Source organism: Microtus ochrogaster, linkage group LG1 (assembly GCF_000317375.1).
Source record: "Microtus ochrogaster isolate Prairie Vole_2 linkage group LG1, MicOch1.0, whole genome shotgun sequence".
Taxonomy (NCBI): Eukaryota; Metazoa; Chordata; class Mammalia; order Rodentia; family Cricetidae; genus Microtus; species Microtus ochrogaster.
The window spans coordinates 21,443,505-21,453,558 of record NC_022027.1 but is presented as its reverse complement, the minus strand read 5'-3'; positions in this window follow the sequence as shown (position 1 = coordinate 21,453,558).

The window sequence follows — 10,054 nt, the reverse complement described above, 5'->3', positions numbered from 1 at the left end:
CACCATACCCGATTCACGTGATGCCAGTGATGGACACGAGGGCTTCCCGCAAGACAGGCAAGCACTTCACCAGCTGAACGGTGTCCCCAGGCCTGGCGTTGGAAGATTCTAAGGCACGAAAATTATGAACAGTGATCTGCTATCTGTCCCCTGGAAGGATGAAATTTGAAGAGCTGATAGAGGATATGTGCTTATTTAGTTTTCTATTGTTTCCCCTAGGAGAAATGGCATGAGGCGAGGTGCATCTTTAACAAAGGATTTCAATCTAGCCCAGTTCTTTCTATTAATAACTTCCAATGCAACTGCAGTAAAGCAGAAAATTTTCCAACACTTTTAAGTTCTACTCTAAGTATCTTGTTTGTACCTGTTTTCTTTCAGTACAGCACTTGCAGGTTGCAGCTAGATGGAGGGCTAAGAGAATATATCCTTAAATTGTCTGTTGTGGATTGAGTTTGGCTCAAGAAAGAATGAGTGCCTGTTGACATGTTTGTTGACAATAATAGCTTTGCTTATAGAGAGAGGTGCTGTCCTTTGAAAGTTATTAATAAAAAAAACCCTTATATGAACTGAACTTGGGAAGACTAAAACTTATGTGGGGTGGTCTTTTGGTATGCTGTAAATATGTGTTGCTCTCATTGGTTGATAAATAAAGCATATGGCAAGGCACGATAGAGTCAGGAGGGAAATCCAAGCAGAGATTCAGGAGAAGGGCAGAGACTGGGAGATGCCAGCCAGCTGCATCTCTTCATCAAGCAAAATATGTAGGAATGAGGTAATAATTCATGAACCATGTGACAAAGCACAGATAAGAAATATGGGTTAATTTAAATGTAAGAGTTAGCTAGTAATAAGCCTGAGCCATTGGCCAAACATTTATGATCAATATTAAGTTTCTGAGTGGTTCTTTTAAAAGTGGCTGTGAGACCAAGTGAGAAGAAAAGCCTTCATTTACAAATGGCATACCAACATGGGACTGTTGAATTTCTATAGGGCCTGAGAAAGCTTTCAAAGAAAAAGGGGCTCTAGAACACATAAATGGAGCCAAAAGCAGCTTCCTAGCTGTGGCTCTCATGTGAGCCACAGTACAGAGATGCCACTACATGATTCCCACTGAAGTACACAGAGCCATCTCCAAGCTGCACAGCAGTCTGCATTGCACATTTAGCATTTACTCATACAGAAAAAAAGATTAAAAAATACCCAGTAAAAGAGGTCCAGATGGAAAAACCTTGAAACAGGTTCCAATGGGCTTTATAATTTGTGTAGGCTTAAGATAAAAAGAAAATGGGTATAGGCAGTTATTAAAATAAGTATAAACACATAGTTTAAAAATAAAAAAGTCTTTATAAAAAGACAGTAAAAATAATATAAAAGAAAAAAGTCATGTAAAGACAGGAAGTACCCAGGGATCCTATATGTTATTGTGTTGATTTTGAATTTTTTGATGGCCTATGGTCAAGAAACAGCTGCTGGGAGACATGGGATTAAAAGAGAGACTGATAAAATATACCAACCTAAATATTTCAAAAATGCCTAAACTTTAAAACAAAAGTCAAAAACATATTTGTAAAATGGAACTTAGAAGATGCATTGCTTTGGAGAAGCAGTTTTGCTTTTGTTTCCACAGGAAACTAGAGGCTATGGGTTCATTCCAGGTTTGGAAGGACCAGGTTTGATAAAGGAAGGCTTCCCGAACCTTGACAGGTGATATCTATCAACAAAGGTTGTAACTGGTTTTCTCAGGACTTGGTCATTATCTCAAATTTTCTCAGGGTCCCCATAAGATTACCGGTGTCCCCAGTCAGCAGATAGTAGCCTAGAGAACTATGCCCAAATTCCCAAAACACTGTTTATAAATGCTTGTTTTCATTTAAGAGTGGTTGGTTATAAATGGTTAATGATTGTATTCCATCTCTTTCTAAAAAAGAAAGGGGAATATGGTATAGAAATTATGGGAAAAAGGGTAAATTATTATGATAAAAGATTGTGGAATGTACTTCAATAAAACAACTGTTAATCTAAAAATACTTTACATTGGATTTTGGTTCATTGATATATATTTAAGGTCAATTTTGTTGGACTGTATGTATATTTCTACTCTTGTTTGAGATATGATGTGTTTGGAGTTCATTTAAGAGTGTAATGTATAGTTAAATACAAATTAATAGTTGTCTATAACACTCAAACGTATAGTCATGCTGTTTAGGTTTTCAAAGTGATACAGAGCTATATTTTGGATAGATAAGTAACCAGTGCTATGGCTTATAAAACACCAGTGTTTCCACACGGGTGACCCCAAAAAACATTCTGTTATTTTTCTAATAGCCACAGATCTGCTGGGCATGCCCCTTCCAAGCCAGAGATCATTGGCTGAGAGCGGACTATGTGCCAAGTACCACCACAGTCACCCAGAGTGGCACTATCAATCTGTTGGAAGAGCAATGAGGACCCCTTGTCACAGCGGGGCTTGAGACGTCAGTGTGGTTCTTACGCATTTCTGGGTATTGCTTCCCTGGTCTGGTTCCTCCTCATGGAAAAAATTATCTCTCTAACATGAACGCTCCACCTGGCAGCAAACCCAGGGCCCATGGTAGTTGAAACATGCATATATTTTAAAGCTACAGAGAGAGGCTCCATATTTTTCTTTCTTGGCTGTAAATCATCAAATGCCAAAGCTGCAAGGATTTCATTATTGACACAGAGATGCTAATAAAAGCTGTTAGAAGCCGATGGCTTTTCTTAATTCCCTTTGCTCTTTCTATTCTTTTCCCTTTCTGCTTCCCTCTTCTCTCTTCCCTGTCCCTCACCCCCATCTTCTCAGGATGTCTATAAATCACTGTGATTGCAATAAGCAACTTCAAGGTTGGGTGTGTGTGTGTGTGTGTGTGTGTGTGTGTGTGTGTGTGTGTGAATCGGTAGCTGCAGATCTAACTAATCACGGCTTTGTTCTCCTGACAGTAAATTTGTTGTCCTCTGCAGGATTAAGGGAACCAAAATGACTCCTCCCTGGTTGTCCACAGAGAAATGTCTGTCACTTGGTAAGTATCACTTACAGAAAAGAACTTTGGTTGTGCAAATGGGTTTAGTATTTCCCAATTCCGTCCGGAGCACAAAGCAAGACCACTCTAGTTTGTGTGCAGAATGAAGGTCACGTGTAGAACTGAAGCTGGTCCTCACAGCACAACGTCTGTGGCAGTCACAGCTTTGGGACTCTCCATGGGTGATAGGAAGAGTTAGTGCCAGGAGGTACATTCCCCACCCCTGCCTTGAGCCTTTCATCTTTGTACGTTACATCTGAAACTAAGGAACTAGCTCAGATAAAACATAATAGTTAACGCTTGACCCCAACCTGTTGCCAGGTGTGGCCTCAAAACTGCTTCTCTTTCCAATATATGCTCTTTGATAATAAAACAGCACAGCCCGTCCCGTCATTAGCAATGCTTTTCAGCAGCTGCTCTCACAGAGAGGTCCGGCATTCCTCCACAAGCATGCTTATGTTTTGTGTTAGTGCTTGTCCATAGAAACGGGGAGATGTTACAGACGGGCAGAAATCTTATACCTAACCACAGCAAAGCCAACACAATCCAGTCGCTTCTCACCCACTTACATTAACAAGCTAAAGCCCAGAGCACTGTGGCACCGAGTTTTCATGGTTCGCTTATTAGAGAAAATGCCTCATTCCTTCAAAAAATTACAAAACAGGACGTAAAGATTAATGTAAAGTGAAAGGACTTCAAGAGTCTAAGCTCACAGAAACTGGCACTAACTCTTATTTTAATTCTAGGAAAAGCACAGCCCATTTTCCTGTGATGTGGTACAATAGTCTAGCAAAGCATCATCCCGTGGGTGGGAGAGAAACCCTGTGCTTTTGTTGATATTAATATCATTAAGTATGTAGAAATATTTATAATGTAGCTTTAATGGGAAAAAAAGGAAGAAAAATAGCATGAGACCAATTTATAGAATCTAAGAAAAGCCCATGTTATTAAAAAGATTGAGGGGCAGCGGGACAGCTAAGCCATGTGAGCGTGTGAACCTGAGTTCAGTCCCCAGAACCCACTATAAAAAGTCTGATGTGAAAATAAATTAATTAATACACACACACACACACACACACACACACACATATATATATATATATATATGTCTGACATGGTGTCACCCAATGTGGTGTCCCATGCCTCTAATCCAAACACTGCTGGCTGGCTAGCCTTCCCCACTTGGCAAGACACAGGCCAATGTCTCAAAAGACAAGTTGGGGAGACAGTGGAGGAGAAATGACACCTCTGGCTTCCACATGGCATGTGGCACACACATGCATCTGCCTCCGCTCCCCAACTCACAGGCACCCCAGATTGCGAGGATGCACCATAAAGCACCTTCCTGGAATATCAAGATCATTTCCTGGTGACGGCGGCTTCATTTTTGTCGCGGCTAGGAAAGCCTTATTCTACAAACGCACCAACGGGAGAATACCACTGACTTCTCTGCCAGTAGACCTGAAACAGAAAGAAAACTGAAAAAAAGAGCTTGCTTTGGGAAAGAATAAACTTGAGTATTTTCTTTCTTTATTCTAGAGGTCGGTAAACTTCGGACTTTGGCAGTATCACAATGTCACAGGTATAATCTCGCTTTGCCGAGGAGGTATCCAAGCAGTGGCACATGATCTCTGAGTGAGTGGACATGGCTCTATGCCAGGCAAACTCTATGTGTGGACTATGAAATGAGAACACCGTAGGTTACCAAATAGCTTCCTTTCATTCTTGCTCCACACTTTAAAAAACGCCATCACCACAGCTTGGTGGCCTTACACACTTTAAAAACGCCATCACCACAGCTTGGTGGCCTTACACACCACAAGATGATCATCAGGCCAATAACTCTATGCTATTACTTTATGTTTTTCAAAAATTTAAACATAAGGATGCACTTTACAGTTTACCATTTATGACATTTTAGTTTTAATAAGATTAGTAACTTTTTTTTTCTTTTCTTTTTTTGAGACAGGATCTTTCTGTGTCCTGAAACTTGGTAGAGCTGGCTGGCCTCACACGGACAGAGAACGGCCTGCTTCTGCCTCCCGAGTGCTGGGATTAAAGATGTGTGTCCCCACATAAGGTATAATGTCAAAAGTTTTGGCAAATGCATGTACTTGGGTCACTTGTATCATAAATTGGGTTCTGCTGCTTTGGGGTCCCGAATCTGTGGGGTCAAGGTCTGGCAGAGGACAGAGTTCAAGTGATACTAAGGAAGGAAAAAGGAGTCTTTGTCAGCCAGTTGGCAAGGCCAGTCACTGGCGGTTGAGGCGGTCATGGCTGCAGTGACCCACAACGGTTCTATGGACTTTTCCCAGATTTACCAGGACTTGTGTGTGAAGAAGTCAATCATTCTCCTCTGGCCACCACAAGGTCAGAACTGGGGCATAGACACCCCAGTCCCTAGTCTGACTCAGCAGGAGTCCCACAGGGTTATCTCCCGTGTTAGAGAGGGCGTTGCTCCTACCGAGGGTGTGTGCAGACAGAGGCCTTTTATTGAGCAGTACTCCTGTGGTCCCTCTGAGGCCCCGGAGCTATAAACTGCCGTGCTTCAGGGCCCAGAACATAAGCTTAGACCCCCCCGTTTTTTTTTAAAGTGGGAACAGACTATTTGTTGACCTTTCCCTTGTTCCCAGAGACAGTTTTGTTATCATCACTTTAAAAACATAAAAGATTTTTCTGTAACTGTCTTTAGCTGCTCACTGCCTTCTTCACCAGCAAACGCAACAGCCCAAACCTGATCTTGACAAGACACCAGTAGCCAAAGAGACAGGGATGGTGTGTGGCTGAGCCGAGAGCAGGGCTCTCAGACTGAATGCTGAATGTCATGAGCTCAACAAGGATGGTGACGTGTTTACGTCATCAGGCAGTGAACCAATCACAAAGAGCATATCAAATACAACCTTCTAGACCTGTACAGCCCCCTGGCATACTTTGTTTACGATCCCTGTTGAGGATTAGACCGCATGAGACACTTGAGGTCTGGGAGAGGTCAGGAAAGTTCATATATAGCCTCATAATGTCACTTACTGGAGACTCCAGGTTTTGCTTATTAGAAAGGGATTTTATTTGGGTGACATTTTATTTATTTATATAAAGAAGTGTTTCTTATTAAACCACATTTTAAATGATGAAAGCTCTAGGTAATGGTGGTACATGCCTTTAATCCCAGCATTCAGGAGGCAGAGGCAGGCAGATAATCCGAGTTTGAGACCAGTCTGATCTATAAAGGGAGTTCCAGGACAGCCAGGGTTACACAGAGAATTCCTGTCTTGAAAAAACAAAAACAAAACAAAACAAAAGCATGTCTAGAGACATCAGATTTTGATTGGTGGAGCAAGGTCCCACAGTGGAAGAGGATTTGAACATGATGACCAAGAGATGAAAGTGACTCATTGCTGCTTCAGAGCTGCAAGGATTGGCATTTGAGCATCTCTGAGGGGAGCCCCTGACAGTCCCTGGACTCCCCCCACCCCCCCGACACACACACACACACACACAAACACACCCCCCACACACACACACACAGCCATGGAGACAGCACCCAGTCAGTATATCTGGGCTGGAGTAACTCCAACATCTTGGCCAACCATATTATCACGAGTGTTCTCCGCCAATGGCAGGCAGATCTGTTCCTATGCCGCATTCCTTGTTAAACCAGCAAAGGTCACACATTATCACACTAGAAGAATGTGTTCAGGTGCCCTGGTGCCTCGGTGTCCCAGTGGGAGTGGGGTGGAGGTGGGGTAGGTCTGGCAGGGAACGCAGGTTCTTAAAGTGACCTTAACCTCGGTGTTCTCTTGGGCTGCGCATAGTCAGATGGTTGGCAGGGAGCCATACTCCTCATTCCCTGTCAGGGAGGAAGGACATTTCTACTGTGAGACAGATGAGGTTAAAATAGTTTGTAAGCAGTTATTGCTGAAATCACAGATGGGAACATTGTACGTGTTAGGTGGTCATGGTGCTGGAGACGGCTGAGAGTTCTACACCTGGATCAGCAGAGCGCAGGGAGAGAATGACACTGGGCCTGGCTTGGGCTTCTGAAACCTCAAAGCCCACCCCGCCCCCCAGTAGTGACACACTTCCTCCAACAAGTCCACACCCACTCCAACAAGGCCACACCTACTCCAAAAAGACCACCCCTCCTAATAGTGCCCCTCCCGTGAGCCTATGGGGCCATTTGCTTTCAAGCCTCCACAACAACCTTATATTATTCCTCCAATTTATTAAATGCATTGTGTTCTGGGATTTTTAAATTCAATGATAATCACCTGATAGAGGTGGTCAACAAGAAAGGTATGTGTGTATGTGTGTGTTTGTGTGTGTTTGTGTGTGTTTGTGTGTGTATGTGTGTGTATGAGAGAGAACCATCTATGGTTACTCTGCTAGCTTTAACACAATGCCTAGAACGTAGCTGGGACACAGTAAACATTTGCTTTTTAAAGCAAATAAAAAACATATAAATATATAAGTGAGACTGTTAGGGGGAAAAAAACCTGTTTTCCAGTGGGGCTTGTGGCAAGTGTTTTCCTAAAGACCACAGAGCAATTTTCCCATGGTTCCTAGTGATACGTAGGAAGCATTCTCCCCAGAGGTCCAGTATTTTGCTACACAAACCAGTGTGTCCTCCAACCTCCCAAAACAATTTTGCTGTAGTTTCAGGGGATGAAATAGTAAAGCCACCCCTCCCCAGTGGCCCACAGCTAGATGTGACCTATAGTCCCGTATTAGTGAGGGTGACAGCTCCCCGCCCTGACACGGCTCCGCCCTGTCATTCTCTAGACAGCCTGGCTTCTACAGGGGTGTCCACGGTTACTGAGGAGCAGCAGGCACTTCCCGGCTGGCTCCTTCTAGACAAGGAACCTCTGTGTGCTCAGAGCACACAAGCCACGTCCCTCGGGGTGAGTTAGCAGCACCCAGCACTAGCACAGATATTTTATGGACATATTTTTGAGCAATGGATTACAATGGTGCCCGGCCCTTTAAAAAACAACACTGTTTACTAGATAAATATGTAAGAAAATAAAACAATCTATCAGAAATTCCTTTCAAGTGGTAGAGAGCATCCGAAGGTGTGTCTTTTCTAAATATAGCCCAGTGACCTCCAGATGGAGGGCGGTAATTAGGGGTCCTCTTACTTTGAAGGTTGTGTTTTTGCCTTTGAATTCCTTTGTGTGCAGCCGAGATACAAATTGGCTTGTCTCCAGTTTGCAAAGAAAGAAACAAAAATCATCATCATCATCAACAACAAAATACAGAAAAAGAGGAAAATGGACCTGGTGTTTTGAAGGCTGGTAAACCGGATGTGGCTGGTTGGTGCCCAGGCTTAGCTTAAATAGATTCAGATCTCAGCCTTGAATTGGCTTTCGCGGGTCAGGGGTCAAACTGGGGTCTTTTGTTAGGGACTGCTCTGAGTAGCTGGAGGGCATGGGAGGAGGAGGAAGGCCAGAGCACGGGACCGGAGGTTGCTTTTGTCAGTTTTTCAGAGCCTCTTTTTTTTTTTCCCCTAGTTTTATTTTTATATTATTTTACTTTGTTCGCCGTTGTTGAATGAGAAACTGGAGGGAGAGGGTGAGAGGGGAAGAAAGGGGAGAGCAGGGAGGAGGGAGAAGGCAGAGGCCACCATTAGGCTGGCTGGCCCTCGCCGCCCCACCCCCACCCCACTAACCCTTGGCCTCCACTCTGACCCAGAGACAGAATACAAATGAGCAGGGAGAGGACAGTAACTGGCTGTGGCCTGCTAGAGCCCAGGGCGTTTGCTAAACAACTCACTAATCAGCAGTGACTGGGGCTCTGAAGAGAATACTGGCCGGCCTTGGTTCCGCCCTCCACGCTAACGACGCAGGCAGTGAAGTGGATAATTAAGGGCAGCGAGGTGAATAATTCCAAACGAATGATTGAAAGATAATGAAATGCATTAGGGGTTGGGGGGGGGACACAGATTTTTGTATCAAACTTGAGTGTTTTCTGATGAACTGGGTGGTTTTACTCGAGTTTCTGATTGAGGACAGAAAACCCTGATTTGGGGAAGAACCAGCTTGAGAAGGCTGGGGTGGCAGAGAGGAGCGGGTCTGGGATGAAGAATTCGTGCAGCCGTGACTGATAATGTTCAGGGAGCTTGCACAACCCCTGGAGGGAGACACCTGGAACAAAAACCTTCACTGAAACAAACAAACAAACAGGATGCAGCCTGCAAAGGGACTGGAGGAAAGCACAACTTGTGACTTTCCAAAATTGTACATTTGTGGAGAGAGACCGGAAGGTTTCCACCGTCGTGAAGATTCATTGTCATCTGGGAATTGTAGGCCTCATTTATTCAAGTCTCTGCTAAATGCTCCTATGTTAATTTGAATTATACAAACATTCAAGTCCCAAGCATGGTTTTATGTAGTCCTGGGAATCGAACCCAGGGCTTTGTGCAAGCTAAGCAAACGTTCTGCCAACTGAGTGACATCCCTAGCTCTCCTTTTCATAATGGAAAAATGTGGAGACGCTAGCAAGGAGCTTGGCGCTATGTAATTCTTACCCAGAATTGCAGAAGAGAACTGGTCTAACACTAACTGCTCCGTGGGCGTGGACCAGCAGGGAGTCTGGGCCGGCTGCTTTTTGCTGCAGATCAAATGTCTCAGTAGCCCTCTCAAATGCAAATATTTTCTGCACAAAATTCTCACTATAAGTGAATCTCCTTGGTCCATCTTTTCAGAAAGTGTAAGAGGTAATTTTGGAGACAGTTTTTGGATCACTGTGTTCTCCTTCGGGTACCACTAGCTTCTACTTGTATTAGTCTGTTTTGTTTTATAAAATACTCAAAGCTGGGTAATTTTATAAAGAAAAAAATCTTTACTTAGTTCAGACTTTTGGAGTTTTAAGGGCTTGGAACTGATATCTGCTCAGCCCTGATAAGGACCAGCTGAGCCCATGGTGGATGGTGCATGACCATGTCCGTGTGTGTGTGTGTGTGTGTGTGTGTGTGTGTGTGTGTGTGAGAGAGAGAGAGAGAGAGAGAGAGAGAGAGAGAG